Source organism: Ambystoma mexicanum, chromosome 5p (genome assembly GCF_040938575.1).
Source record: "Ambystoma mexicanum isolate Mex_15411 chromosome 5p, UKY_AmexF1_1, whole genome shotgun sequence".
Classification (NCBI taxonomy): domain Eukaryota; kingdom Metazoa; phylum Chordata; class Amphibia; order Caudata; family Ambystomatidae; genus Ambystoma; species Ambystoma mexicanum.
In genome coordinates this window covers 1,284,343,444-1,284,367,937 of record NC_090930.1, presented here as the reverse complement: position 1 = coordinate 1,284,367,937, position 24,494 = coordinate 1,284,343,444, and positions in this window count along the sequence as shown.

Here is a 24,494-nt window from a genome sequence, read left to right as displayed (position 1 = left end):
TTGCAATGTGAGTGTTATGGGTGCCCGAAGCCCACAGGCTTTCGTTGAATTCCAAATAAATAAATTAAATAAATAAATAAAATCAAGGAAGACAGCTTATTCTGATACAGATTCTCCCCTTCAAGGGGCACACTTTATTCTGCTACAGAGTCTCCCCTTTAAGGGGGAGAGCGCATTCTGCTACAGAATCTCTGCCACCAAGGGGAGAGTTTATTCTGATACAGAACCTAACCCATCAAGGGGGAGCATTTATTCTGATACAGAGTCTCTCCTTCAATGCGGAGAGTTTATTCTGGTACATAATCTCCCCTTTCAAGGGGGAGAGCTTATTCTGCTAGAGTCCCCCCCACCAAGGAGAGAGTTTATTCTGCAACAGAAACTCCCCCATCAAGGGGAGAGTTTATTCTGATACAATACCTCCCCTGTCAATTGGGAGAGTTTATTCTGGTACATAGTCTGCCCTTCAAGGGGAAAATGTATTCTGGTACATAGTCTCCCCTTTCAAGGAGAGAGTGTATTCTGTTACAGATTCTCCCCCATCAAGAGAAGAGTTTATTCTGATACAGAGACTCATCTTTCAAGGAAGAGCGTTTATTCTGCTACAGAGTCTCCCCCATTAAGTTAGGAAATATGTTTTTTAAATGTATCTCTGGACAAGCCGCTGCTTATCTAAAATCATCCATTCCACAATATTGCCCGACAAGAAAGCTGCACTCTAGTGATAAGAAGGAGAGTATCTGCCCTGGTCATAGACGTACTAATGGACTTGGCAGTTCTTTTCTAGTTGAGGCAGCAATCGTTTGGTACGCTCTCCCCATTACCTTGAGGTTGGAAGAGGCACTAGGAGCTTTCAGAAACGCTTTGAAAACTTATCTTTTCAAGTGATTCCACCCTCCCTCTGATTGTATGCTCCCCTTTTGTCCTGTTCCTTGAAGGTCTTTTAGCCGTGTGAGTGTTATGGGTGCCCCGATGCCCACAGGCTTTCAGCGTCTTCCAAATAAATAAATAAAATAAATAAAATCAAGGGAGAGTGTTTGTTCTGATACAGAGTCTCCCCTTCAAGCGGCACAGTTTATTCTGCTATAGAGTCTCCCCTTTCAAGGGGTGAGTTTATTTTGCTACAGAGTCTCCACCATTACGTGTGAGAGTGCATTCTGCTACAGAATCACCCCCTTCAAGGGGGAGAGTTTATTCTGGTACATAATCTCCCCTTTCAAGGGGGAGAGCTTATTCTGCTACAGAGTCCACCCCACCAAGGAGAGAGTTTATTCTGACACAGTGTCTCTCCTTTCAAGCAGGAAAGTTGGTTCTGCTACAGAGTCACCCCCATCAAGTGGGAGAGTTTATTCTGCAAAATACAATACCTCCCCTGTCAATTGGGAGAGTTTATTCTGGTACATAGTCTCCCCTTCAAGGGGAAAATGTATTCTGGCACATAGTCTCCCCTTTCAAGGAGAGAGTGTATTCTGTTACAGATTCTCCCCCATCAAGAGAAGAGTTTATTCTGATACAGAGACCCCTCCTTCAATGGGGAGAGTTTATTCTGACACAGAGTCTCCTCTTTCAAGGAAGAGCGTTTATTCTGCTACAGAGTCTCCCCCATTAAGTTAGGAAATACGTTTTTTAAACGTATCTCTGGACAAGCCGCTGCTTATCTAAAATCATCCATTCCACAATATTGCCCGACAAGAAAGCTGCACTCTAGTGATAAGAAGGAGAGCATCTGCCCTGGTCATAGACGTACTAATGGACTTGGCAGTTCTTTTCTAGTTGAGGCAGCAATCGTTTGGTACGCTCTCCCCATTACCTTGAGGTTGGAAGAGGCACTAGGAGCTTTCAGAAACGCTTTGAAAACTTATCTTTTCAAGTGATTCCACCCTCCCTCTGATTGTATGCTCCCCTTTTGTCCTGTTCCTTGAAGGTCTTTTAGCCGTGTGAGTGTTAAGGGCGCCCCGATGCCCACAGGCTTTCGGCGCCTTCCAAATAAATAAATAAAATAAATAAAATCAAGGGAGAGTGTTTATTCTGATACAGAGTCTCCCCTTCAAGCGGCGCAGTTTATTCTGCTATAGAGTCTCCCCTTTCAAGGGGTGAGTTTATTTTGCTACAGCGTCTCCACCATTAAGTGTGAGAGTGCAGAGTCTCCACCATTAAGTGTGAGAGTGCTTTCTGCTACAGAATCACCCCCTTCAAGGGGGAGAGTTTATTCTGGTACATAATCTCCCCTTTCAAGGGGGAGAGCTTATTTTGCTACAGAGTCCCCCCACCAAGGAGAGAATTTATTCTGCAACAGAAACTCCCCCATCAAGGGGAGAGTTTATTCTGATACAATACCTCCCCTGTCAATTGGGAGAGTTTATTCTGGTACATAGTCTCCCCTTCAAGGGGAAAATGTACTCTGGTACATAGTCTCCCCTTTCAAGGAGAGAGTGTATTCTGTTACAGATTCTCCCCCATCAAGAGAAGAGTTTATTCTGATACAGAGACTCCCCCTTCAATGGGGAGAGTTTATTCTGACACAGAGTCTCCTCTTTCAAGGAAGAGCGTTTATTCTGCTGCAGAGTCTCCCCCATCAAGTTAGGAAATATGTTTTTTAAATGTATCTCTGGACAAGCCCCTGATAATCTAAAATCATCCATTCCACAATATTGCCCGACAAGAAAGCTACACTCTAGTGATAAGAAGGAGAGTATCTGCCCTGGTCATAGACGTACTAATGGACTTGGCAGTTCTTTTCTAGTTGAGGCAGCAATCGTTTGGTACGCTCTCCCCATTACCTTGAGGTTGGAAGAGGCACTAGGAGCTTTCTGAAACGCTTTGAAAACTTATCTTTTCAAGTGATTCCACCCTCCCTCTGATTGTATGCTCCCCTTTTGTCCTGTTCCTTGAAGGTCTTTTAGCCGTGTGAGTGTTATGGGCGCCCCGATGCCCACAGGCTTTCGGCGCCTTCTAAATAAATAAAACAAATAAAATCAAGGGAGAGTGTTTATTCTGATACAGAGTGTCCCCTTCAAGCGGCACAGTTTATTCTGCTATAGAGTCTCCCCTTTCAAGGGGTGAGTTTATTTTGCTACAGAGTCTCCACCATTAAGTGTGAGAGTGCATTCTGCTACAGAATCACCCCCTTCAAGGGGGAGAGTTTATTCTGGTACATAATCTCCCCTTTCAAGGGGGAGAGCTTATTCTGCTACAGAGTCCCCCCCACCAAGGAGAGAATTTAATCTGCAACAGAAACTCCCCCATCAAGGGGAGAGTTTATTCTGATACAATACCTCCCCTGTCAATTGGGAGAGTTTATTCTGGTACATAGTCTCCCCTTCAAGGGGAACATGTACTCTGGTACATAGTCTCCCCTTTCAAGGAGAGAGTGTATTCTGTTACAGATTCTCCCCCATCAAGAGAAGAGTTTATTCTGATACAGAGACTCCCCCTTCAATGGGGAGAGTTTATTCTGACACAGAGTCTCCTCTTTCAAGGAAGAGCATTTATTCTGCTGCAGAGTCTCCCCCATCAAGTTAAGAAATATGTTTTTTAAATGTATCTCTGGACAAGCCCCTGATTATCTAAAATCATCCATTCCACAATATTGCCCGACAAGAAAGCTACACTCTAGTGATAAGAAGGAGAGTATCTGCCCTGGTCATAGACGTACTAATAGACTTGGCAGTTCTTTTCTAGTTGAGGCAGCAATCGTTTGGTACGCTCTCCCCATTACCTTGAGGTTGGAAGAGGCATTAGGAGCTTTCAGAAACGCTTTGAAAACGTATCTTTTCAAGTGATTCCTCCCTCCCTCTGATTGTATGCTCCCCTTTTGTCCTGTTCCTTGAAGGTCTTTTAGCCGTGTGAGTGTTATGGGTGCCCCGATGCCCACAGGCTTTCAGCGTCTTCCAAATAAATAAATAAAATAAATAAAATCAAGGGAGAGTGTTTGTTCTGATACAGAGTCTCTCCTTCAAGCGGCACAGTTTATTCTGCTATAGAGTCTCCCCTTTCAAGGGGTGAGTTTATTTTGCTACAGAGTCTCCACCATTAAGTGTGAGGGTGCATTCTGCTACAGAATCACCCCCTTCAAGGAGGAGAGTTTATTCTGGTACATAATCTCCCCTTTTCAATAGGAGAGCTTATTCTGCTACATAGTCTCCCCCATCAAAGAGATAGTTTATTCAGACACAGTGGCTCCCCTTTCAGGGGGGAGAGTGTATTCTGCTACAGAGTCTACCCCATAAAGGGGGAGAGTGTCATGGGGGACTTTATTCTGATACAGAACCTCCCCTGTTAATTGCGAGAGTTTATGCTGATACAGAGTCTCCACTTCAAAGGGGAATGTTTATTCTGGTACATAGCCTACCCTTTTAAGGGGGAGAGTGCATTCTGCTACAGAGTCTCCCCCATCAAGGGGGGGAGTTTATTCTGCTACAGAATTTCCTCCATCAAGGGGAGAGTCTATTCTGATACCGAGTCTCATTTTTCAAGGGGGAGAGTTTATTTTGCTGCAGAGATTTCCCCTTAAATTGGGAGAGTTTATTCTGGTACAGAGTCTCCCCTTTCAAGAGGGAGAGATTATTCTGCTTCAGGGAAAGATTATTCTGCTTCAGAGTCGCCCCCATCCTCCCTTCAAGTGGAAAAGTTTATTCTGGTACAGAATCTCCCCTTCAAAGTGTAGAGTTTATTCTGATACAGAGTCTCCCGTTCAAGGGGGGAAGTTTATTCTGGTACAGAGTCTCACCTTTCAAGGGGGAGAGTTTATTATGCTACAAAGTCTCTCCCCATCAAGGTGACGGCTCAACAATATTTCAACACAGACTTGTCTGACTGGAGTTTTCCAAAACCCTCCCTAGAAGAGTAAAGAAACAGTTTTTTAAAAAAATGGCAGATGTTCAAGGGTTCAAAATGAGAAGAAATGAATTTCTTGTCATGGGAGAGAATTTATTTTGCAGGTGGAGATTCCCTTTCAGAATAAATTCTCCTGGGGAGACTTTACTTCAGAATAAAGTCTCCAGGGGGAGACTTTATTACGGGGGAGGGTTTATTTCGTTACACTGGCACATGCAAATAAATCACAAACATGTCACCCAGCCGTGCAAGAGCAGTGATAGTGGCAATGAGCCCGGCCACCGGGAATTACTGGAGGTATAGTACTTGACATCTGGCATTTGGCTTAGGCAGAGAAGTATGACTTTCGGTATTGTCAGTGAAATCGGCCACAACCGTTATTAAGACGTGCAATATCTGTATAATCGAAATGGAAAGAAAGCGTGCTACACGTGGGAACAAACACACAGGCATCCCTTCCATATATGAACTATTTATAGTTTCATGTAAAGCATATGTCTTACAACTGAGCAAACATATTTTCTATTTGAAATAGTTTTCTTTGACCTTTTTCTGTCTTGGAGGGCAGGCTGAGTGACACCTGCTTGTTGACATCCCACAATACATTTTTTATAAACATAATAACCGAAAAAACATGATTAAACATCTTACTCCACAGCAGTGGTCTTCAAACTTTTTCATATCGTGCCCTGGAGTCAAAATATTGATTCTGAGCCCTCCGACCTAGGGGTTGCCCCGCCTGGAGGGCTGGGGGAGGATGTCCATTTAGGAACCAGGCTCTTTAAAATATAAGCATATCTTCCACTGCTTATATTTTCTATTAAAAACAGTCACCTTAATCCCTTTTTTTATTTTAAAGATTCTAGCCCCGCCCGCCTCCACATCCCTAGGGCCCCCAGTTTGAAGATCGAAGCTTTAGAAGCAATGGAGACTGTAACACAACTATTACCAAGATGACCTATTTTCTGTGAACAAAGAGAATAACCCGACGTGAACCAGAAGCGCCAAATGAAATTGCTAAACGGACCTCTGCATTTTAAGTAACATTTAATTAGAAGCACACTTTAACCACCAAAATGATAAAAAAAAATCCCAGAGATTAGAATTGAGTGTCAATTATCATAAAATTCATCATTGTAATTCTTATTAAAACTCGGTGTTTAGATAGGTAATGATTTTATAATACGGCAATTTGCATAAGGAGCCCAGAGATGGCTTATTATATCGGTCCCACGCAATTACAATTCCTGCTCCATACATCAGAGCTCTTAGCAATGTAAAACCACTGTGCTAATTAATACGCCATTTACTTGACTGCAGCTAGTTATGGTGGTCCTGCAGCTGACCTTAGCGAAGATGAGCCATTTCTGAAGTGCCTGCATGTAACTGCAGACATAATGATGTGCCAGGAGGGAATCATTAAAAATAATTTACACAAGCCTTCATTTACAAGATCTTTTGATAGCACGCTTCCCCGGTGTTTACATCCAGAGTGCAACCCCTACCATTTGGAAAGCGCCATGCAGGAGAGTGAACAGGAGGGCGGGGGTAATACCTAAGTGGTTAATTAAGAGCCATTCGGACGCCACACGAGCCTCCTGAAAATTCCCTCTGATGCCTGTTGTGTCAAATGTCTCCCACTGGCAAACTCACAAGAGGTAGCTGTCGCAAGAGACTAATTACCGGGGCCCAGGAGCTGACTGGAGTGGTCTGTCATTGAGCTCTCGCTGCGCGTGCCCTGCCCACAGAGCGAGCGGGGCCATCTTTTGTGTGGCTAGACATGAGAGACCCAGTAAAGTAGTGTACTGTAATAATCTGAAATTACGGAACATGCAATCAAAACAAGTATTTACATGGCAAACATTCCTGCCAGCTGCGGGGGCGGGGGGAGGTGTGCATGTTGATATTATTTTGCAGCAGTGTCGCAGCATGAGTGCATTGATTCCCCATAAACACTCATCATGCACTTGACCTGAAAAGGAAACACGTACTTATCAAATCTATATTACCGTTCAGATGTTGTCACTGTTTGCGAGACAGCATATGGTGATGGGGGCGGGGAGGAGAGGATTATAGCTAATTAGCCGCTCTAAACAGGTACTTAGCAACATTTCCTTTTGTACTACGTTTCAAATGTATATCCAGGGGAGGTTCTTTCAGCAGGTGAATACCCTGATCTGATAGAACAGTCTTTCCGTGTCTAAATAATGCAGTGAAGGCCACAATTAGGATTTCATTACTACAGACTTGGAATAGTAAATTAATTGTAATACAAAGGCATTTGTGGTCATTGGCCAATCCACCTCACTATTGTGAGTGTCACTTTAGATTATTAACTTCGTCACTACTAACAGAGAGCAGCAAAATAAGAAAACATACTTTCTTATTGGAAAAACAAGTTTCTTCTTTTCTCCATCTCAAATTTAACACTTCAAAAGAATCATATTCCACCCCATCTTGGAGGCTCAGGTTAAGCCCCCCAACAACCACTGAAAGCCCAAGACAGTCCATATTTGCACAAATAAACATCATGACATACTCTTTTGCAGCTGTGTTGAACCCTCTGAAATCAATGAGAAGTTCCATACTAGGACACCAATCCACCCCATGGTGGAATTAAGGTATCTCCAATGAAGACTGTCTTCCAGAAAGTGAATCAGGGCATCTGTCAGCTTGGCATGAGCAGACAGCAACTGCAAAAAAACAAAACAGAAACATGGCTGGATGGGAGGGCTAATACTCGCCTGAATCCCCCTGTACCTCTTTCACAGTAGCAAGGGGGATTTATCCATTCTATATCAATACGGGAGGCTTCTTATTAGGCAAGTTCAAAACACTTGGAATACATTAAGAGCTACATGTTCAAAGTGTTTATGGTATGGTATGAGGAATCAGCTGCTCTCAAGATGCGCTCACATTTTCCTCCCAGGGCACCAAAGGTCCTCTAGTGGAAGGAGCTCCAAAAAGTGCAAAGTCAATACCTGCTTCCTTCATGACCCATCGCTTTGACTTAGCTAGTGTTGCTGAATAAACTGGGAGGTGAGACCTTCGAAAGGAATTAAGCAGCTAAGAGGTTGCAGAAAGACTGATATTAGTATGTGTCTTCTCAAAACAAACTAAACTTTGAACCACTCACCGGTTCTGAAATAGCTGACCTGAAGCCATTCCTAATTCTGCACGCCTTTCCTTCCTTAAAGAATGACACCAGAAAGTTCACTACCTCTAATGGAGGGGTAGATGCAGTATTAATGTGCCAATCTGAGCGCCAACAAACATATCTGGACCATGAAAATAAGTGTCCATTTTGTGGAATCCACCCAGGAGTCCACAATGACCTCGAAAGTATCTTCTGAAAGGCCTCAGAACACCCAAGAAGCACTGAAATCCTCGAAGCCATGAGGGAGAGGTACATTAGGAGGACTAATATGTGTGGTTGCCCCTTTGGGTGTGTAAGAAGCAGGGGATAGGAATGGAGAAGCCTGGTAAAGTCACAGTTACTTCCATAAGGGCTGGCAACCATATCTGAGAGGGCCAACATTATAGGGGACATTGTAAGTTGAGGCAGGACTCTAACAAGTCAACTTCTGGGGACCCCACAGTAATTTGAGGAGAGCAAAGAAAATGCGATATAGCATCTAGGCGCTGTTGCCCTGAAGGGACCAGAGTTCTAGTCCGTGATTGTATTTATTCTCCTGGGAGATACTTTGGTTGGAGGTTTATGTTCCTGTCTAGGCAATAGTGCCATAATTCCTTGGCAAGTTCTGTTAGACTCTTATACTTAATACCCCCATACGGTTGAGGTAATGGAATGCAGAAACATTGTCCATGCATAGCAGAGCAAAACAGTCTACATAATCTTTTACTAGGCTTTTCAGTGGAAAAGATCCTGTTAGACACTCCAGAACGTTGATGTGGCGATTCCCTTTCCTCTTAAAGCCACTTGTCCCCATTGGAAATCTGTCCACCCCCAGTCCAATTTGTGGTGATTGGCTAATCCACCTCAGTATTGTGAGTGTCAATTTAGATGATTAACTTTTCTACTACTAACAGAGCACAGCAAAGAAAGAAAAAATGACTTTCTTATTGGAAAAACAAGTTTCTTCTTTTCTCCAGCTCAGATATAACACTTCAAGAGAATCATATTCCACCCAATCTTGGAGGCTCAGGTGAAGCCCCCCAACAACCAATCAAAGCCCAAGACAGTCCATTTATGAGCAAATAAACATCATAGCATCATCTTTTGCAGCTGTGTTAAGCTCTCCAAAATCAACGAGAAGATCCATACTACGACAACAATCCACCCCATGATGGTATTAGGGTACCTCCAAAGAAGACTATCTTCCAGAAATTTAATCAGGGCAACTGTCAACTTGGCATGAGCAGACAGCAACTGTAACAAAATAAAAACAGAAACAAGGCTGGATGGGAGGGCTAACACTCACCTGCAGGTATTTAATAGACTTGAATCCCCCTGTACCTCTTTCATGGTAGCAAGGGGGATTTAGCTATTCTATGTCAATATGGGAGGCTCCTTATTAAGCAAGTTCAAAACCCTTGCAATACATTAAGAGCTATATGTTCAAAGTGTTTATGGTAAAAGACTAGAGTAATCAGCTGCTCTCAAGATGCTTTCAAGTTTCCCTCCCAGAGACGCCACCCGAGAAGCCAAAGCTTCTCTAGTGGAAGTAGGTCCAAAAAGTGAAATGTCATTAACTGCTTCCTTCATGACCCATTGCTTTGACTTAGCTAGTGTTGCTGAATAAAACTGGGAGGTGAGACCTTCGAAATTAATTAAGCAGCTAAGAGGTTGCAAAGTCTGATATTAGTATGTGTCTTCTCAAAACAAAGTAAACATTGAATTACTCAACGGCTATGCTTCTACTGAAAAGAAGGATCATAAACTGAGGACATACACTTCACGCTATGAGTAAGGAAACATTTCACATTGTCTTTAAGTACATTTTATTATCCACATGCAATACCCTCACATCTGAACCCTTAGGCCGTTTAAGCGAGGTAGCACTCTATGGGATGGATGAGGATGCAGATATTACTCTGACACCAATAATAACACTGACTCAGGAAGCTGGCAAAAGGTTTAACTGTTTTAATTGCAATTGTCTAAAACAGGGAGTACAACAGACATCATTCGACGCCACTCAACCATTTGACATAAAAAACACTGCTTTATAAAAAAAACAAAAACATAACTGACGTCATACTACGTGGCAAAATAAGAAAACCTATTTGGGACTGTGATAGGCTTAAGGGGATATCTAGGTATCCTTTCTATGGGGGGATAGGATTATAATTTGATCTCTAACATCAGGTGGACAACTTTTGCCCACCCCTAGTGCAAGTCATCTGCACCTTCGTAAAATACACAACGTTTCATTGGCTTCAAATGACAAACTATAGGGCTCTTCACTATGTGGCCATCTATGATTGGTTGGCATGCAGGTACCCCTCTGCAATATTCCACTCACTAGCAGTACGCAAGCTGGTACTCCAGGTGCTTGTGGGTGGACTTGCACCATGCCTTCCCAACCAATTAGCCCATCACCCATCAACACTCCTGCTGTCTGCCAATTGAGTTTGTCTTTAAAATCGGCCTTGCAAAAGCCTCACTGTGCCTGAAAATAGAAGGCAGTGTGAGCATGGTCTTATCTTCAGTCTTGATGTAGCTTGCCCAAAGTCTATTTTCATCTGGACAATGTGACAGGAGACCGTGATTGAACTCCCTTCTTCGTATTTATTACTAATAAATGAATACAACTTGGCACTTCTAGTGTTTTTCCATTACACCTCAATAGGAGCTAGCCTTGCTTCTCACGTTCATTGTATCTTCTCAAATAGATAATCAGTTTCTTGGCTGCCCCAACCCTTGACACTGGCCCAGACAAGCCTACTTGAATCTTCCAACATCAGCAGCTGTTTTCCTTCCTCTGCGCCACACTTTCAACCCTTCTGTTTATGGGGTCCTAGTTTTCTAAACACGAAGTGGAACATCCAGATTCTATATACACCTATATATATTGGTGGCACTGCCTGCAGTCTATTCATTACATATAGCCTGTCTTATGATTCCTTAGTCTACTTGTGTTTCAGCATCTGTACAGTTATAAAGAGATTTGCATTTTCTTCAGTGCTTTTGTTCGTGCTATCTTCATTCCCGCCCATAAAATGCTACTTGACTCTTCACTTTATCATCAGATTCTAAAGAGTATATAGTCTTTCTCCTTCGGCATCTGTTCTGGCTGCATCACTTCTGCTTCATGTGATGTCACAAATCTCTTGCCTTTGTCACTTCACACTTCTTTGAGAACCTCCCTTAGTCTGTGGATACATTATGTTGGACTTTCTTAATGGATACCTTGTTACGAGGATCCTTTGCAGTATAGGTACCAATACAATTTTCGGCTTCCAGCATATAGGTAAATATTTGGGTGGGACCTCCGGTCGAGGCACTTGGCACCTCCTCTACACTCCCCCCGCTGGTTGTTTCATCGACCACTCTCCCTATCAGTCTTCACATCTAGACATCCTCGTCTGAAAAAGTGATTCATTGGAGTATATATCTCAATTACTCCTTTCAGAGATCCTGCTGATTTGACATGTTCTTCAACACTACAGGTCATGTGGCTACATTGTCCATTTGGGCTGCAGTAGATCAATTTTCCCACATACTTCTTGTGGTTTCTCGGATACAGGATTTGTTCCCACAGCTGCAAAGAAACTGGCCTTTATATAGTGTCTGATTTCTTCATATGTCAACTCTTTGGGTCCAAACCCAGACTCAACATCAATCATGATCTTCATTCCTACTGCTTTCTTTGCTGTCTGCTTGCACTGTGTTATTATTATTCTGATCACACAGTATCCAAACAAGATCATCACCAACAATGCTCAGAGGAACTTGAAGATATTTGCCATCCATTGTGGAACCCATGAGAAGATTGATGTAAACCAGCTGCCATCTGCAATATCTTCTGTTTGATCTTTCATCTTGATGTGCAGGTTCGTCAGCATCGTTATGGCCTCTGTCAAAGTCCCATTCTCGTCATCATGAGAAGGTATGAATGTGCAACATGATTCTCGGATTATGGCACAAACACCTCCATCCATAGCTGTAATCATGTCCAGGACATATCTATTCTGAAGAGTCGTCAGTCTTATGGCTCTCAGTTCTTCTTTGATACCATTGAATCCCTTTATGGTAGTGTTGATCATCTGCAGGAGCTCCCCTCTAGTAATCTGTAACCATTTGGCATTTGCCATCGTCTGGATCCCTGGCATGAAGATCGTCGTGAATACTGCTGAAGTCTGGCTGAACAACCTATGCTCATATCTAATAGCTTCAAAAGCTTCTATGGATTTAGCCAAAAGGTAGTTCTGCCTCTTTGTTTGATTGAGAAATTCAACTGATCTCCTCTTTCTCAGGTGAGCCTCTGTTTTTGGGAACTCTCCAAATGTTCAGGTCACTTTTTGGTATGACCAATACTGGAACACGTACAATCACTATAGAACACAGCCCTCCCCAGTCCTTGGGCAATTTCATATATGCTCTGGATCCTCAGGCCCAGTACTGGTCCATTATCACTACTGTTCCATTCTTCATTCCTGGTACATCAAATATTCATCCGCACTGCGGATTCATTCCAACTTTTCTTGTACCATTGTTTCTGAAGCACAGCTCTGCACTAACCCGAGGCACTATCTGCCCGAGTCCTCCTTTGTCATCGACCAATGTCAGCAATTTTGCAAGCTTCGGCCAGAGAGGTTTGCATCCCTTCTCCAGACAATCTATACCTGGTTCATAATGTCCTTTTACTGCCACTGCTCTGCAAACAACCAGGCCTTCCTCACAACCATCTGGAGAAAGTACTGTGCCCTTGATTTCCATCTGGCCTCTCCCCCTGCATCTTCGTATTTCCTCATAATTGTTTCCTTAGCTATTTGCCATTGGATTCCTTCTCCACTCATTCCACGATGTTCATATCTTATCACGTGATCTCTGGTGTGTGGTCTCTCTCTTTTCTTCAAATCTTGCACATCATCATCTTCTTCTGGAGCTGTCTTCTCGTTCACCCATGCTAAAGATGCTGTTCGACCCTGGAATTGACTTCTTGCATGGCAGAGTGCAAGGTGCGTCAGGCAATGAGCGTTCTGTACTGGTACTTCTCTTGCTATAAATACCTTAACATAAGAGAGCACATACATAGGAACTCTCCTTAGAGGTTCTCTCTCCTACCTTTTTCATGTGATGATACCACATGTTATTCCCCAAGTGTGCTGTACTGTCTCAATAGTTATTTAACTCATAATCGTCTTCCCTTGTGCTACTCTTGGGTCTCCCTTTTGCATGGTGAGCTCATACATAATGATCATGAATTATATCAAAAATGGACCATCCTACCGGGGGAATCATAAGAACACTTTTCAGAGAAATGGGTGGCCTAACACGTACCACTGGTGTGGGTATGATCACCAACAGCCTTGGCCTTTCAGTAATAGATAAATCTGTGAGAGTCACTGAAGTGGATAGAATCGAAAGGACTTCTATTTTGCTTGGACCAATGAAATAAACAGCATGGATAAACAAAATCAGGAAACCAATAATAAATGACGACATGCATAGATTATGCACCAGTACATTAGTCCCCACCAATTGCGACTCTTCACACATTGTTGAGTATTCTCACTTTCCAAAACTGTATCATACTCGACAGCTCTCATTGTGCCTGTATACTGCTTTATGGAAGCTTAAATGATCAGGTAATTGCAAGATCTGCTCAACTATCCTCATAAGTAGCCTCCTGTTTGCAGGGCCGTTTTTGGGATCTTGTAGAAACACACAGATATTAGTGCTACGCCACATAAGAGCAGGATAAGCTCGAAGTATATAAACAAAAACAGCGAGAAGTAGCCTGTGGGCATCGATATCTGACAGAAACATCTGGATTAACCGAAGAGAAACTCAGTGAGGAATGAATCTGGGAACTGCTCACATTTCCAGTCATCAAACCCGAACTCCAGATTGGCATATTTAGAACATCAACACTTTCTTGAGTCCAATTCAAAAATTCCTGTGATTCGAGAACTTGATTAGCACCATTGCTAAAATATCTAGAGTGTCCAGGTTGAGCCACAGTCCATATGCACACTTGCATTTATTTAATCAACAATCTTAGCATCCTTCTTCCTCATCGATCGAGTCTGCATGTGTTGAACTTCTTCTTCTTGTCTTGCTTCCGAATCAACGGGTGGGGGTGCGTCGGTCTCACCAACATATTGCTTTACATCACTTAGATGGATCCAGGCGCGTCTTTCTTCGACTTTTACTTGTGAGGGAGTAACATTCTCAACAATATATGGACCACTAAAAGGGGGCTCGTGACAGTTCCTTGTGAAGTTACGCACCAGGACTGAATCTCCAACAAATAATTTAGCTACAGGTAATAGTTCTTGATGTTTAGTTGTTGAATGGTCTTCATCTGTGTCCTGAGACTGACCCCCCCTTGCGCCTGAGTTGATCTGAAAGGACAGAGATACTAGCGGTCAAACATGTTAAATAAGCATATAACTCATTTCCTAACATTTCTGCAGTCTTCAGGGCATCACTTCTACTCCTCGATGGAGGAGACAAAGGCGTTCTAATTCGCCTCCCTGTCACTAGTTCGTCGGGTGTGAGGTGGTGGTCCGACCCAGGTTGATTCCTTAATGCATACAATGCAAGGGGCAGGCATAAAGCCATCCCTTTTTCAGTGTCAATTTCAGATTGGCAATTCTCTCTTTGAGAAGACCATTGAGTCTCTCACATAGGCCGTTCGCTTGCAGGGGATAAGCAGACATAAATGCATGTTTTATACTAAGCAATAGATTAATCTCTTCAAATACTTCATTAACAAAATGGGGCCCATTGTCGTATCTCAGCACCTCACATACTCCCCATCTGGGAAAGACTTCTCTGACTAAAAACTTTGCTGCACAAGTAGCATCAGGGTGTGGGAATGGACCTGGTTTGATCCTGTCACAAGTCTCTCCCCTTCTCACCTGCTTTTGTTGTTTGCTTCCAACCTTCTGGGATGTCTTCTTTCTCACGGTCGGGATTTGTACAAACCTGAAGGCTGGTCCTCGGATTCCAGCGTGAGGTTCGCTATCCAGCTTCCGGGAGCGTTCAGAAGTCCAGGGTAGATACCAGGAAGGAATGAAGTTGCACTCGGAGGCACGGAACGCCGTGACCCGAGCGCGGAAGAAATCCAGGAAGATAAGGTAGAGGAATGGGAGGAAGGAGGGGTTTCAAGGAACTGGGAACAAGGAATCAAAAGGGAGCCCAGAACGAACTCCGGCAACACATGTCCGACTACAGCAAGCAGTATCGTTGAGACACACAGAGCCGCAGGGGCGTGTCTGTTTTGTAGAGCGTGCAGCGTGGAACGTAGAGACTAATCAGGAGCGTTCCATTTCGAGCAGCCATGTTGGAAGGATCACTGTATTCAATCCCCTATGGGTCAGGGACCAGGAAGTCCAGAATGGGCGCAGACGACGGTTCATGACAGTATGCCTCCTCTGAAATCCAGCTCCTCCAGGCTTGTCCGGATGTATAAGATGGAATCTTCGAACCAGCATGGGGCATTCATGTTTGACATGGGTTCCCAGGTGCGCTCACTGGGAGGGTATCCCTTCCATTCGACCAAATATTGTAGTTGCCCACGTCGGTTCCTAGAGTCACAGATTCTGGAAACCTCATATTCGAGTTGGTCATTTAGCATCACTGGGGTAGATTTTGGAACTGTTTGAGATGACTGAAGATATGGTTTTAACAGTGAGGTATGGAAGACTGGGTGGATCCTTTTCCAGGATTCTGGTAGTCGGAGGTGAAAGGCCACTGGATTGACGATTTCCTGTATAGAAAAGGGGCCGTAATACCTGGGAACCAATTTATTTGGGCGCAGATGTCGAGGAAGGAGCTTCGAGCATAACCAGACTTTATCGACTACAGAGTAGGAAGGTTCAGGTCTTCTTTTGGAGTCAGCATAACATTTAACGTCTCTTCTGGCCCTTTCTAAGTGTTCCTTAGCTTCTTTATGTACTGTAATGAGGGTTCAATCCAAGAATCTACCGCTGGAACTGGGTTAGGGTGTGAGAGAACGGAGGGTAGAACTGAAGGATGGAATCCTTGGCTACAGAAGAAGGGACTGGTTTTGATAGCTGAATGATCTGAATTGTTATAAGCGAATTAGGCCACAGGTATTAAGAGTGATCAATCATCTTGGACCTTGGTAGCGAAGCAACAAAGGTATTGTTCAAGAGTTTGGTTTACACGTTCAGTAGCTCCATTGGTTTGTGGGTGATAGCCTCAAGACAAGGCACGTTGAATTCCCAGAATACGACATAATTGCTTCCAAAACTGAGATATGTACCGGGGTCCTCGGTCAGAAATGATCTTGGATTGTAGCCCATGAAGCCGGAATATGTGTTCCAGGAAGATTCCGGCAAGGTCAGATGAGGATGGCAGTTTGTATAAAGGTGTAAAATGAGCCATATGAGTAAACAAATCAATATTAACCATGATAGTTGTGTAGCCCCTGGAGGATGGTAGTTCCACGATGAAATCCATGGCAATAATTTCCCAGGGTCTTGTTGGTATTGTTGGCTGGAGTAGGAGACCTTCCGGTTTCTTATTATCATGTTTGTTCTGATTTCAGACTGCACATGTCTGGATATGGATCCTGATATCATCCTTCATCTTCGGCCACCAAAACTGTCTTTGTATTAGATGGAGGGTGTTGGTAATGCCACAGTGTCCCGAATGAAAAGTATCATGGCATAGGCTTGTGATCCTTTGTCTCAGTCCAGGAGTGGGAATGACCAACTGATTGTCCTTGAATAGATATCCATCCTTTGTTGTCAGATTCCATTTATTATTTCTCTTAAACTCCTTTCAGGTTTCAGAGGATTGAGTTTGACTTCGAATATTCTCCAGGAGGGTGAGTGCTTGGACAACAAAGATTGTGTGGGGAAACATCTTTGGGAAGGTCCGATCCTCAAGGGTTTCGTAATCTGGACGTCTGTTTAAGGCATCAGCTATAATGTTATGTGTTACAGGGACATGATGGATTTGAAACTGGTATTGAGCAAAAAAGAAGGCCCAACAGGCTTGACGACTGTTTCTGCATTCTAGGAATTGTAGGACTTGAAGATTCCGATGGTCCTTGTGAACTTGGACTGGGTGTTTACCTCCCAGGAGGAGATGACACCAGTCAGTGAAGGCTTGAAGGATGGCTAGTAGTTCCTTTTCCAAAACGGAGTAATGGGTTTCACTGGGAGTCAAGGTACGAGAAAGATAGGTGATGAGGTGTTCTAACTTGTCATCCAACTCATGCTTTAGGACTGCCCCAATGGTGTAGTTGGAAGCATCAGTCTCAACAAGAAATGGTCGATCAATGTCAGGTTGAGCTAGGATGGGGGCTTGTGTGAACTCCGACTTCAATCGTTGAAACGTCGTATCTTGGGCTGATGTCCACAGGAAGGGGGTGTCCTTCTTTAACAATGTAACAATAGGATGCACAATCTCTGAAAAGGTGGTATAAATTTCCGATAGAAGTTAGCAAGCCCCAGGAAAGATTGAATCTGTTTCACAGTAGTTGGAATGGGCCAGCACAAAATGGAGTCTACTTTCAAGGAGTTCATTCCAATTCCCTTTGGACTGAGAATGAATCCGAGGTAGTGAACAGTTGATACATGGAAAAGGCACTTCTCGGGCTTGGCCAGGAGCTTATGTTCACGTAGAAGTTGTAAGACTGTCTTCACATGCTCTTCATGTCTTAGATGGTCCTTGGAGAATATCAATATATCATCCAGATATACGATGACGAAGAAGAACAGCATATCAGAGAACACTCGATCCATAAAACGTTGGAAAACCGCTGGGGCATTAGCAAGTCCAAAGGGCATAACCAGGTATTCAAAATGGCCAAATGGGGTTCTAAAGGCTGTTTTCCATTCGTCACCTTCCTTTATACGAATAAGATGGTAGGCACCCCTTAGGTCTAATTTTGTGAAGATCACTGCACCTCTGACTGCTGCCAAGATATCCGAGATGAGGGGCAAAGGGTAGCAGTACTTGAGAGTGCACTGATTAAGGCCACGCTAGTATAGACATGGCCTGAGTTCCTTGGTGTCTTTCTTGGGAACAAAGAACAATGAAGCACCCGCTGGAGATTTAGATGGTCGTATGGTGCCATTTTCCAGGTTAGTATCCAGGTATTCCTGGAGGGCCCTTTTTTTCAGGTACTGATAATATAAACATCCTGCCGAAAGGAATCACTGCTGAAGGTTCAGTATCAATGGCACAATCCTCTGGTCTGTGAAGAGGGAGAGCTTGAACTATAGTGGTCGAAAATACATCAGAAAAGGCTTGGTAGGCCCTGGGAATCTGGATGATGTTAGAGACGGTGACTGGATTTTGCTGGCTCTCTTGCGAGTCTTCAGAAGGCTTTGGTAAGGCATCTAGGGATGAGCAGTGAGACATACAGTGCTCAGATCCAAGGAACAGGGAGCCTGCTGTCCAATTGATGTAGGGGTTATGCCTTTGTAACCAGGGCATTCCAAGAACCATCGGATAATGGGCTGATTTTATAATGTCAAATTTGATCCTCTCTCGATGGTGGTTTATAGAGAGTAGAATCTCTTTAGTCTGAAGAGTTATGGGTCCTGAAGATAGGGGTCTCCCATCAATAGCCTCTACAGGTTGCATTGTTTCTCGCCTTTCATGTGGAATGTTGTGAGCAGTGACCGAATCATGATCTAGGAATACGCCCATGGCTCCGAAATCTACTAATGCCAGGATGGGGTAGGATTCTTTCTTGGAAGGCGATAGAAAGGCCTGTAGAACCACAAGATTATTTTGTACAGTAGAGTTCAAGGATGGAATTGATGTGGAGCAAACATCTCTCTCCCGAAACTGTGCCCCTTCTAGGATCGGGAGCTGGCGTTTCCCGAACGCCGTGGAGGAGCAATAGGGCATTCTCTCCCGAGGTGTTTATCGGAGGCGCAGTACATGCACAGACCAGTGTGGATCTGTCGCATCCGTTCTTGTGGAGAAATGGGTCCACTGAAGGCCCCTATTTGCTTGGGTTCTGGGTCCGGGGTTAGAGAAACTGTGGGCTCTAACCTAGGCGGATGTTCTGTGGTGGTCTTTTGGAAAGCCGATTTAGACTTCTTTTTCTCCGCTCTTCTTTCTTGGATTCAGAATTCTATCTGCAAGGAAAGGTCCATAAGAGCCTGGAAGGAGCTTGGGGGAGCTACTCCAGCTAACTCATCTTTTATTTCTTCATTCAGACCTCTTCGGAAGAGAGTGAAGCTGGCTTCTTGTGACCAATCTGCTTCTTTCACAAGCTGTTTGAAACAAGTCACATAAGTGAGCATATCCTGGGATCCTTGTTGAAACTCGAGCAGTCTTTCTTGGGCACTGTACACCTGTTCTGGGTGATCAAACATGGCCTCTAGGGCACTCACAAACCCATCATAATCATCCAGGAGAGCATTGCCCGAATTGACCAGGGGTTTGCCCAAGTCAAAGCATTTCCAGTGAGGTGTGAGATCATATAGCCCACCTTTGCTCTAGGAGTGGAGAAATAGTAGGGTTTGAAGGTGAAGTGCACTAAACATGAATCAAGGAAGGTACGGAGAGTCTTGGAAGAGCCATCATACTTGTCCACTATTCCTCCCAATAACACACTTTCTTTAGCTGCAGAGTCACATGACAAAACTAGCTGTTTTAATGCAGAATTCTCAGCCTTAAGGTTCTGTACCTCTGTGGTTAGTTCCTGCATGCCTCGCATGAAATCTTGGACAGTGGCTTCCATCTCTGTGTCTGTATCGTTTTTAGGCGTCTCAATCTGTCACAAGTTCTCCCCTTTTCACCTGCTTTTGTTGTTTGCTTGCAACCTTCTGGGATGTCTTCTTTCTCACGGTCCGTGATTTGTACAAACCCAAACGCTGGTCCTCGGATTCCAGCGTGAGGTTCGCTATCCAGCTTCCAGGAGCGTTCAGAAGTCCAGGGTAGATACCAGGAAGGAATGAAGTTGCACTCGGAGGCACGGAAGGCCGAGACCCGAGCGCAGAAGAAATCCAGGAAGATAAGGTAGCGGAATGGGAGGAAGGACAGAGTTTCAAGGAACCGGGAACAAGGAATGAAAAGGGAGCCCCGAACGAACTCCGGCAACACATGTCTGACTACAGCAAGCAGTAGCGTTGAGACGCACAGAGCCGCGGGTGCATGTCTGTTTTGTAGATCGTGCAGCATGGAACGTAGAGACTGACCAGGAGCGTTCCATTTCGAGCAGCCATGTTTGAAGGATCACTGTATTCAATCCCCTATGGTTCAGGGACCAGGAAGTCCAGAAGGGGTGCAGACGACAGTTCATGACAGATCCATCTGGAAAAGGGACACATCACCACTATCATATACCTATATCCACTACATAATTGCAGCATATCAACTTGGTCAATATGTAAATGCTGAAAAGGACCATTCGGTCGAGGAATCACTTCTCTTATGGTTTGCAGTGTATGCTCAGCCTTAAACATTTGACATGTGATACAATTTACTACATAAAATACAGCATGTTCGAATAGGTTCAGTAATAGCTGCAAGGCTTTCCCTAGTTACATGTGCAGGGTAGTGCAGCTGTTCCAGCGTCACCCTTAACAAGGCTCCAGGCATGACCGAATTTTCAGTGTTGTCCCGTCGCCATAATGCTTCAGAGGAGGATAAAGAACGCCCCCTTTGTTTCTACAATTCCTGCTCTTCCTGTGGTGTACCACCTTGAACCTCCATCAACTGCATTCTTGATAAATGATTAAACCCTTCATTTGCAATCATAATTGTGACTATGTTTTCCTTTACATTTGAAGTATCAAAACTTGAAATATCTGGTGAATATGCAACCCTTTTGGCCTCTGCGTTTGCGGCTTCATTTCGGAGAGAGATAAAGTCAGTTTGGTTAGTATGTGCTGCACGTTTAACTATTGCAATGGCTACTGGGTGTTTTACCACCTTAATTAGCCTGTCCAATAATGCTGCGTGTTGCACTGGAGTGCTATCCACTCAGAGGTAGCCCCTCCTTTTCCAACATGCTAACCCTGCGTTAACATTTGACGTCACATAGGCGGAGTCAATGTACACCGTTACATCCTGCCCTGCGTATTTCTCAAGCGTGACAATAAGTGCCACCAATTCTGCTGCTTGTCCCGAAAAGTGAGACCATAGTCTTGCACTTGCTACAATCTCAAATTCCCTGTTGGCTCAGTGTCTTACCACAGCTGAACCGAACTGCCATTATCCACTAGTTTGATCAATAAAGAGAATCCCCCTTGCTAATGCTTTTTCCTTTACACATGGAATGCTGTCATAGAACTCCTCATAGTTAGTGCAATCATGCACATGCTCACCCTCTGCCAAAGGGTCAGCTACCAACATTGCAGGGTTCACTATTTTACACCTAACTATTTTGATGGCTGGATTTGATAACTACCCCAAATGCAGAAGCTCTCTGAGATGTCAATGTACCCATAGGCTTTTCTATAATGGCTAACAAAGCATGCTCAACAAACATTGGGCCTCATTACGAGGTTGGAGGTAGACATGCCCTTAATAATGGCATGGCTATCCCCAAACTCGGCTCCGGCTGCGGGTCCCACGAAAGGGGAATTACCAGGCCATTCCGACCTTGGAGGGCCCGGTAATTTCCCTTTCGTGGGACCCAGAGCCAGTAAATCCCCATCCGCATAGGGCTCAATGTGAATGGGAGGATGGAAGCAGTGGTACAGTTCATAACAGTACCATTGCTACCATCCTGTTCTGCTTGTGGGTGCTGCTCTACACACCTTGTCTGACCAGGCATGCAGAGCGGCACCCTTGAGCAGAACTTGTAATGTGGCGGCATGGTGCTACCGGGGCCGTTGTTGCCTTACTGCCACTGTTGTAATGAGGCCCATAGTCATAGAACACCCCATCAAAATACTAGTAGACTTCTCTATTTCAAACACAGATCCTGCCAGCAATTGTTTGCAAGGAAAGTGCCCTCTGATAACTGGATCTAAAATCCCACTGTAATATGCCAGTGGTTTGTACCCCAATGTAGTCCTCTGTGTGAGCACCACTGTCATGCCTTTCCCATTCTTATGTGAAAACAGCAAGAATTCCTCATCATAGTTGGGAATTCCTGAAACTGGAGCTGTTCAAATTGCTTTCTTCAGTTCTTCAAACCCTACCTCCATTTCCTCAGTCCATTCTATTCTCTCCGTATTCACTTGTGCTTTCTTCAAAGTCTGCAAAAGGGGTCTTGCGTATGAACTATAATCAAATACCCACTCTCTAACATAGTTGCAGAATTCCAAAAGCTGCTCCATTTGTTTTATCGTGTGCAGTTTTGCTGTTTTCATAATCCTCTTAGCTCTTTCAGGTGTAATCTTTTTTCCACCATGCAAAATCAACTGACCTATATACAACACTTCTTCTTGACAATACTGCAGTTTCTATCTGTCTACCTTATATCCTTTGTCTGCCAGTATAGTCATTAACTGAATTGAGTCTTGTCTGCACTCATCTTCTGTTGTGCTACAAACCAAAATATCAATTACGTACAGCAACACAACACTTTTCAAATCAATATTGCTTGGTCCATCTGAAGGACTCTATGAAAGATTGATGGAGACTCACAGTACCCTTGGGGCAACCAAGTGCTTTTCAGTTTAGGCTGGCGAAACGTAAAGGGTGTGAGATCTTGTAAATCCTTATGCAATGGGATTGAGAAAAACACATTTTTCAAGTCACTGTGCTTCTGTTGGGATACTACATAATATTGTCGCAGGATTCGGAACTAAAGGAAACTCTACCTCTACAATCTGGTTAATTGGTCTCATGTCCTGGATGAATCTCCATGACCCCCACTTCAAATTCTTCACAGGGTACACAGCAGTATTACACAGTGACTCTGACGTCACTAAAATACCTTGTTCCATCAGGGCTGATATAGTCTTAAAAATACCCTCATCCGCCTCTCGAGACATTGGGTACTGTCTTGCTCGAGCTAAAATGGCTCCTGGCTTCAGCTTAATCTTAACCTCTCCTACCCCCTTCAATAGACCTACATCATAGGGGCCTGTAGTCCATAAAGAATTTGGCACTTTTTCCAAATCTTCATCAAGAAATTCGGGTTGCTTTTGCACCATCACCATTCGCTGTGGGATCTCTCGTTTTTCTATTCTGATCCAATATGTAATACTCATCTTGAATACACTTCATCATCTGATGGATCATCTCTGAACATGTCTTCATCTGTGACGTCAGTCAATCTATATCCTTCCCCAATGGCAAAAGCTGTTCTCCTTGGCCTGCCCTCGTCATCGGTTCCTTTGAGCATGGCCAATTCCCCTCGCACTATGGCTGCAGTTAACTCTAGGGGAATAACCTGTCCCCCCTCTTCTTCCATAGGTATCTGTGGCCTGAACAAAAACTCACCAGGTATTCTCATAATCTTTCCCTCTAAGCCGGGTAGCCATTTGAACAAAATGCGTGCTACATAAAGAAAGACTTCTCGCTCTAATGGCATTCCTCGTAGAGCGATTTGCCCTGTAAATGGCAATATAAACTAAACCATGTTCATATAATGTATCCCTGGAGTGGAACACACAATGCCTTCATCAGTAAAAGAAATACTCATATTTAACTTCTCCATTAAATCTCTTCCCCAAAAAAATTGACTAGTGTCTGCCGTGAATACAATAATGGAAGAGACATGTCACATTCTCCTATGGAGACTCGTAATTCATCAGTAAAAGGAACTCTGCTTATAATTCCAGATAAAACTTGAGCATTCATTGCATTTCCCGACATTGGATATTTGCCCTCTAATATACATGAATGAGTATCCTCAGTGTCTACTAAAAAAGAAAAAAATGTGCCTTCTATAGTCACATCAACCCTTGTTCCTCTTGGGGGTCTGGTGTCACAGTCACTGATAGTACTGAAAACATCAAGTCGCCCTGTGAGCTGTCCTATTTTGGATACATGTTTATCCCCGTACATGTGAAAGAACTTCCTCCCAACACACTGACACCCCCTACTCTAGGTGTCAGTAGCTGTCCAGTGTTTGCTTTCTGCTGTATCTGCATGTGTGCATGCTGTGACTGCCCTTGTGGTGGATTCAATGGTGCTTGCTGTGGCTGCAACGCCTGTTGTATTTGTGGCACTTGTGCTTGATACACCGTCTGATTTTGGCAAACTCATCCCTAACTTGTGAGCTATATGCTGGAGGATAAACTGTCCCTGCTCTTGAGTATTGTCCATTCTCTATATAACCTTGGCTTCCACATGTTCACCGATGTGCCTTGTCATCCCACATGTCCAACATACAGTGGGGAATCTTCTGATTTGTCCCTCTTGATTAAATCCTCCTTGCACATTTGGATTGTCATTCCCCAGACTCTGAAACCTGCCATGGTTATTCTGAAAACCACCCCTTCCTCTATAGCCTATTCCTCTGCCTCGCGGCATAAACCCATTCCCTACTTGATCCATTTGGCGTTGATTATTTGACATTGATGTACCCATTGCATGCTGCATTCCCGATCCTTCTCCGCTTGTCAGTACT